We start from the raw sequence: 7,964 nt of genomic DNA on the forward strand, positions 1-7,964 counted from the left end.
GCCGAACACCCCCCTGTTCGGTTCGCACCAGAACATGCGAACAGGGAAAAAGTTTGTTCGAACACGCGAACACCGTTAAAGTCTATGGGACACGAACGTGAATAATCAAAAGCGCTAATTTTAAAGGCTTATATGCAAGTTATTGTCATAAAAAGTGTTTGGGGACCTGGGTCCTGCCCCAGGGGATATGGATCAATGCAAAAAAAAGTTTTAAAAACGGCCGTTTTTTCGGGAGCAGTGATTTTAATAATGCTTAAAGTGAAACAATAAAAGTGTAATATCCCTTTAAAAAAAAAGTAAAACAGCATGGGGTCCCCCCAAAAATCCATACCAGACCCTTATCCGAGCACATAAACTGGCAGGCCGCAGGAAAAGAGGGGGGGACGAGAGAGCGCCCCCCCTCCTGAACCATGCAGGCCACATGCCCTCAACATTGGGAGGGTGCTTTGGGGTAGCCCCCAAAACACCTTGTCCCCATGTTGATGAGGACAAGGGCCTCATCCCCACAACCCTGGCCGGTGGTTGTGGGGGTCTGCAGGCGGGGGGCTTATCGGAATCTGGAAGCCCCCTTTAACAAGGGGACCCCCAGAAAACAAAAAAGTACCCCTACCATTTCACTAAAAAACTGTCAAAAATGAGACAGTTTTTGACAATTACTTTATTTAAATGCTTCTTCTTCTATCTTCCTTCGGTTTCTTCCTCCATCTTCTTCTTCTTCTGGTTCTTCTAGTTCTTCTGGTTCTTCCTCCGGTGTTCTCGTCCAGCATCTCCCTTGTGGTGTCTTCTTCCCTTCTTCTCCTCTGACGCACGGTGACTTGATGGGACTTCCCTGTGGCGTCACGGGGAATGCCACAGGGAAGTCCCGTCATGTCCCCGTGCGTCAGAGGGGGCGGGGTCACCGGGTGGCCCCGCCCCCCATTATTTAAGAACCATCAGAAGAGGAGAAGCGTCACACAGTGGGAGCCTCCCTCCATGCCATAGATGCGGAGCAGCCCGGAGAAGAAGATGAAGAAGAGAAGGAGATGAAGAAGGGAAGAAGATGAAGAGAAGAGTGGGAGCCTCCCTCTATGCCATGGATGCGGAGCGGCCCGAGGAGAAGAAGGGAAGAAGACGCCGCGGAGGAGATGCTGGACGAGAACACCGGAGGAAGAACCAGAAGAACCACAAGAACCAGAAGAAGAAGAAGATGAAGGAAGATAGAAGATGGAAAGAGGAAAGAAGAAAGAAGAAGCATTTAAATAAAGGAATTGTCAAAAACTGTCTCTTGTCATTTTTAACATTTTTGACACTTTTTTAGTGAAATGGTAGGGGTACTTTTGTACCCCCTTACCATTTCACACAGGGGGGAGGGCCGGGATCTGGGGGTCCCCTTGTTAAAGTGGGCTTTCAGATTCCGATAAGCCCCCTGCCCGCAGACCCCCACAACCACCAGCCAGGGTTGTGGGGATGAGGCCCTTGTCCTCATCAACATGGGGACAAGGTGTTTTGGGGGGCTACCCCAAAGCCCCCTCCCAATGTTGAGGGCATGTGGCCTGGTACGGTTCAGGAGGAGGAGCGCTCGCTTGTCCCCCCTCTTTTCCTGCGGCCTGCCAGGTTGCGTGCTCGGATAAGGGTCTGGTATGGAATTTAGGGGGACCCCACGCCATTTTTTTAAAATTTTGGTGCGGGGTTTCCCTTAATATCCATACCAGAACTGAAGGGCCTGGTATGGAATTTAGGGGGACCCCCCACATCATTTTTAAAAAAATTTTTGGCCAGGGTTCCCCTTAATATCCATACCAGACCTGAAGGGCCTGGTATGGAATTTAGGGGGACCCCCACGTCATTTTTTTTTTTAATTTTGGCTCGGGGTTCCCCTGTGGGGAATTGCCATGCCATTTTTATCAATGAACTTCTATGTGTATTGTCGGACCGGCAATACATTAATAGCCGTGAGTAGTTTTAAATTACTTTTTTTTCCTTTGAAATATCATTTTGCTGTCAGACTGTTCTAAACACGGGAAACATGCGCCCCTTTACAGGCATACTATAGACACCCCCCAGCTACAAAATTTAAAGGGATATTACACTTTTATTGTTTCACTTTAAGCATTATTAAAATCACGGCTCCCGAAAAAACGGCCATTTTTAAAACTTTTTTTTGCATTGATCCATGTCCCCTGGGGCAGGACCCAGGTCCCCTAAACACTTTTTATGACAATACCATGCATATAAGCCTTTAAAATTAGCACTTTTGATTTCTCCCATAGACTTTTCAAGGGTGTTCCGCGGCTTTCGAATTTGCTGCGAACACCCCAAATTGTTCGCTGTTCAGCGAACTTGCGAACAGCCGATGTTCATTTGACTCGAACTCGAAGCTCATCCCTGCCTAGGAGGGACCTTACCCTGATCCCCAGGGTGTTAGGCTCCAGATGGGTACTGAGATGCTTCACTTGGGTCCATCTGTCCGAAACCAGATGGACCCCTTTCTCTGGAAGGTCTGCCTAAACAGACCCACCCAAGTACTCGGTGGGACTCCCCCGATAGGAGACCCCATGAGAGAGGGTGAACCAAGCCAAAAGGCCTATGTCCACTCCCATCCTAAGATGTTCAGGGTAGGCCCGAGGACCCACACCCTACTAATCACACAGTGACAAACATGTTACACATCAAATAAAAAAATACAAAAAAGTGACGAACACAGGGGTAAAATAAATAGGAAAGTGGGGAGAACAAAGTGGGAGAAGTGAAAGAGTGACCATTGTGCAATACAATGGCCAGGCCCCTTGGCCAGGAATAAAAATTTCCCCTAGTCCTAGCCAAAAGGCTCAGCCCTAGAGGCAGGTGTGAAAAAAGTGTGTTAGTGAAGTGCCCATGGTGCCATAACTCAGAGTGACCCTCACTCACAGTGATTATACAGCACCCCTGAACTGCCACTTCAGGGGCACATTTACCACAGGCTTTTCATCACAACCCTGACCAACAGCCCAGTCAGCGCAGCCCCCACGCCAACCAGGAAAACCTGAAGTTCTGGAAGCTTGGGGGAGCCCTACCCCAAAGGCTCAACCTTCGCTTCCATCACTCCTGCCTAATTACATTCGAGAAATACTAACCACTCCCCCCGGTGCTATAGGGGAACAAGCGTTCTCTCCCGAAAAACTGACCTGAGCTAGAACTACACCAATCTAGGACAGAAGGCCAGGGACCCGACCCTCTGGCCAGGCCCAATGCAGCACCCATCCTCACCAGGAGCATCCTTCCAGATGGTTCAGACGCAACCAGTGGTCAGCCCTCAGTATCTGTCGGACAGCTCGACATAATCCCTGCTGAAACCACCTTTCCAGGCACAATTACGCCATTGAATTTGCCAGCCCTCCCCTTTGGGAGCAGCCCACCGCCTCCTCTGGCAACTGAAAAGAACAGATACTACACTTGATCTTAGACAAAAGGCCGAGAAGCAAAACCAGCAATAATATAATATAATATAAAAATAATATAAAATGCAATAATATAAAAATAGCAAAAACACACCCATGGTTAACTCTAAAGGACTGCTATTCAGCCTTATAAGTACATATTTTTCATTTTTCCAATTTTCATTGAAATGCACAAATAATATACTGCATATCTTTCCTAGCAGACAGTGAAATAGTGGATTTGCCAGGAGAAGTGTCCAATTGAGGGTCTAGGCCAGGGATGTGCAATTAGCAGACCTCCAGTTGTTGCAAAACTACAAGTCCCCTCATGCCCCTGCCTCTGGGTGTCATGCTTGTGGCTGTCAGAGTTTTGCTATGCCTCATGGGACTTGTAGTTCTGCAACAGCTGGAGGTCCGCTAATTACATATCCCTAGTCTAGGCAAACATTAAAATCACCACCCAATATCACTGAGCCAGAAGAAAAGTCTTGCAATTCAAGGAGGACTTTATCTAAGAAAGAAACCTGCCTGGAATTCGGGGCATAAATGTTTACAAATGTAAGGGGGTTCATCATAGAGAGTACCCTTGACCATAACATATCTGCCCTCGGGATCTTCCAAGTGTGCCTCAGGGACAAAGGGACAGGCCTTACGAAAAGCTATCGCATTTCCCTTGGCCCGCTTAACAGGGGACCTGCTGTCAAAGAATCGGTCAAAAAGGTATAATAGCAGTTTAGGGATTAATCCAGACATGACATAGGTTTCCTGTAATATCAATACCTAAGGTTTGAGAGCACAGACCTCATTCCAGACCCTACTTCATTTAAATGGGGAACCTAGACCTCTGACATTGTTTGAAAGCACGTTAAAGTCAGACATCGGGAACAATAACAAAACATACTAGAGGCAATAGAATAATTGACCAGGAAAAAAAAGACATCAAAATAAGTGCAAACATGGTACAAAAAAATACCAAAATCTAAGTTTAGGCAGTGCACCACCGATCCCCGTGAGAACAGAACAAAGAGTATTGGCAGCACAAAGTCTGCAACCCTGTAGGGTGGGTACCCTTAAAAAAACAGAATGGGGTAGACCTATGGTGGGGAAGCATGAAAGCCATACCCGAGTAGGCAGCACTATCCCAGGCAATCCACAGCTAAAAAGCATATCTTTAGAAACAACACTGTAGATGACAATCATTATATCCGACATTGCAAAATCCACAATGAGCTAGTAGAGTTGACTAAAATCATGAACATGACCTGGACATTTTATAGATAGGCAACTCCTATCCTCATATTGATTAGTGGTTCCAAATGAATAATAACTACTGCAGTAGGGAACAGACAAAAAAGATACACTCCGCATCAGGGGCGTAACTAGAAATAGCAGGGCCCCATAGCAAAATGTTGTATGGGGCCCCCCTGCAAACAGCCCCCCCCACAGCTGCCCTAGTGTCAATGCAGCGTGACCTGTGCCACATACAGCGTGACCTGTGCCCAATGCAGCGTGACCTGTGCCCAATACAGCGTGACCTATGCCCCATACAGCATGACCTGTGCCCAATACAGCCTGGTCTGCCTGTGCCCCATACAGCCCCACTTATGCAGAGGAAGAGGCAAGCCACCCTGATCAGCAGAGAGCAGGATTGCCCGCTGTAATAGCTTTCATTTGAATTTCCTGTCTTCCCGGGGCTCATCGTCACATAGCCCCACCTCTTGGCCCGACGCCTTTGATGACATAACATGTCCCGCATTGGATCAGAGTTCTTTCTATCAAAGGCACCGGGCCAAAAGGTGGAGCTATGTGACGTGAGCCCCGGGAACACTGGAAGCTCTAATGAAAACTCTTACATCGGGCAATTCAGCTCTCTGCTGATACGCACAGTTCACCTCTTCCTTTCCTCTCTCTTCCCCTGGCTGGGAGACTGTGCCGGCGGTGCTCTTATCCTCACTGGGCCCCACTCAGCTGCAGGCCCCATAGCGCCCGCATGGGTCGCTATGGTGGTAGTTACGCCCCTGCTCCGCATCTTTCCAAATAACTGTTCTGCTTTATTATGATGCAATTGAAGGCTTTTATACACACGATTACATAGGTATCACATTAATATTACAATTGTATGTTTATGGTAACAAGGGGCGTATCATAGGTAGACTAATTCTAATCAGGACTCAAAAGAATGCAAACATGTAATGAAAACATTATTAGTGTTTAATTAGTTAACAATGATATTTAATTAATTAACAATTATATACAGAACTTACAAATTTCCTTTACAGACAACAATATAAGAGAGTATAAGAGAGTATAACAAGTGGCAGTTGGAGTCCTGCAGTGCTATGGTCCTGAAAAAACTTAGGACAAGTGAGCAAAGAGAAGAAAATACAACAAAGCTCTGGGGGAACAGGGGATGAAACCCCAAATGTCATCAACATATAGGGCCGAGATTCCCCACCTAAAAGTAGCCCAAGGCATCATTATGGTCGACAGGGAGAGACCCTTCAAATTTTCCCCTTGGTGTTAGTTGATCCCGGAGTGTTACGATTCCTCTTTCTCTTCCGACACGGTTCTTGCTAATTGCAATGTGAAGTAAGTTGGGGAGAGGGGCCACCACCTCTCCAATCAGGAAAGTCAACATCGTATAGATGAGCATCTGTAGGAACTTCAGCAAGTCATCTGGCAGAGACCCCTTCTTTTGTAGCTTTGAGCATGAACGGGAAAACCCAGCGATAAGTAGCTCCCGCATTGCAAAGGCAATCCAATAGGGGGCGCAGAGTTTTACGCAGCTCTAGTGTTCAGCAAGATAAATCAGGAAAAAAGTACAACTTTTTCCGACACATACCCCGCACAATAGCTTTGTTATCCTGGTAGCGCAACAGCTTGCAGATCATATCTCATTGTTTGTTCACATCTGGATTCAAAGGCTCCAGGAATCTATGAGCAGATTCAATCTCATAGGTAGTGGGGGTTACCCTAAATCCTTGCAAAGGTAGAGAGCAAAGTAGGAATCAAAATAGATTTCACAGATTTGGGCAACCTGTGAATCCAGGAATTTTTCCTGCGGCTCCTATTCTCATAGTCATCAAGCTGAGAGAGCAAACCCTCAATTCTGCAGTCTTGTAGTTCCATTCTGGATTGCAGGAAATGGAGTGCGGCCACAGTATCAGTCTGATGTGTTTCAAGGGCTTCAACTCTTGTGCCTATTTGGATTGTATCAGCCTTGAGCTTTTGAAAGCCAGCCTTATAAGTGTCCTCCATCTGTTTGAGGAAGGCTGCCAGATCTGTCTATGTGGGGAGCTCACTTAAGTACTGTTTAAAGTGGTTGTAAAGGAAGAAGGTTTTTTTTTTATCTTAATGCATTCTATGCAGCCCCCCTCAGCCCCCTAATACTTAATTGAGCTAAATCTTGATCCAGCGATGTTGGACGAGAGACTTGACCGTCTGGGACTCTCGCCCTCATTGGCTGAGACAGCAGCGGGAGCCAATGGCTCTCAATCGAAAGTAATTGAGCCAATGAGAAGAAGGGGCGGGCAGGGCCAAGCCATGACTCCATGTCTGAATGAACACACTGAGCTACAGCTCGGCTTCGGTGCCCCATAGCAAACTGCTTGCTGTGGGGGCACTCAACAGGAAGGAGGGGCCAGGAGGGCTAAAAAGGGACCCGAGAAGAGAAGTTTCTGTGCTGCTCTGTGTGAAACCACTGCACAGAGCAGGTAAGTGTGCGGTTTAAAAGCGGCGGGCAGCGAGAGCTCCAGATTCAGCTGCCTTTTTCCACCATGGCTTGGACACGCACCCCAAAACACACACTTTATTGAACTGTTGCATATAGAAATATGGCAGCTGCCACTACTAAATAGTTTTTTTAAGGTGCATTAACTGGGAATGTCATCCGCATTCACTATTTATTGAGTCTCTAATCCAAACAGACTTACACCCAGAAAAATGTAAGGGAACTTGACAGATGTTAGGAAAGTTGAACCTGCATATTTATCACCAGTCAATTATTCACTAAAGCTAGGTACACACTTTTAGTTGACAAGATAAATGACAGATCGCTGCATCAACACAAGTGTTGTTGATGCAGCAATCTTTCCCATTGAGACATTGTATTCTGGCAGGGGAGGGGGAGTCCCCACTGTCAGAATACACTGATCAGCACTTGCAGCCAGTGGCTATGCCTGTTTGATAGAAACTGGCTTCTGTAGAACAGACAGCTGTACACACAGACTGAAAGAGGAAGTAAACCCTGATGGGTTTTACTTCCTCTTTTTCCCCTGCAAAGTAAACGCATAATGGGCTAGTATGCATTGCAAACTATCCCGTTATGTTGCACTTACCTGCAAAGGAAGCCAGCAATGTCACTGTTGTCCCCACTGTGTGGAAGCATCCATCTTCACCCCTCTTCCTTCTGGAGGCCACGGACTCCGGCTCTCTAACTGCCCGGAGTCATGTGACGTCACTCCCACACCAGTGCGGGAGTTGGCAGTCAAGGAACAGTCGAAGAACGGGCCCTATAGAAAGGGCACAATAGTGCCCTTTCTTTAGTACGCATGCGCCGATGACGTCGGC

General features: G+C 47.0%; 1 non-coding gene across 1 annotated transcript; it reads right to left on the reverse strand.

Annotated features, from left to right (window-relative positions):
- Positions 1-3,241: 3,241 nt before the first annotated feature.
- LOC141124449 (U2 spliceosomal RNA) lies at positions 3,242-3,441 on the reverse strand. Its single transcript, XR_012240884.1, has one exon. It is a non-coding gene; the product is annotated as a U2 spliceosomal RNA (small nuclear RNA).
- Between the last annotated feature and the right edge of the window lie 4,523 nt (positions 3,442-7,964).

The sequence above is a fragment of the Aquarana catesbeiana genome, linkage group LG01, assembly GCF_042186555.1.
Source record: "Aquarana catesbeiana isolate 2022-GZ linkage group LG01, ASM4218655v1, whole genome shotgun sequence".
NCBI classification, from domain to species: domain Eukaryota; kingdom Metazoa; phylum Chordata; class Amphibia; order Anura; family Ranidae; genus Aquarana; species Aquarana catesbeiana.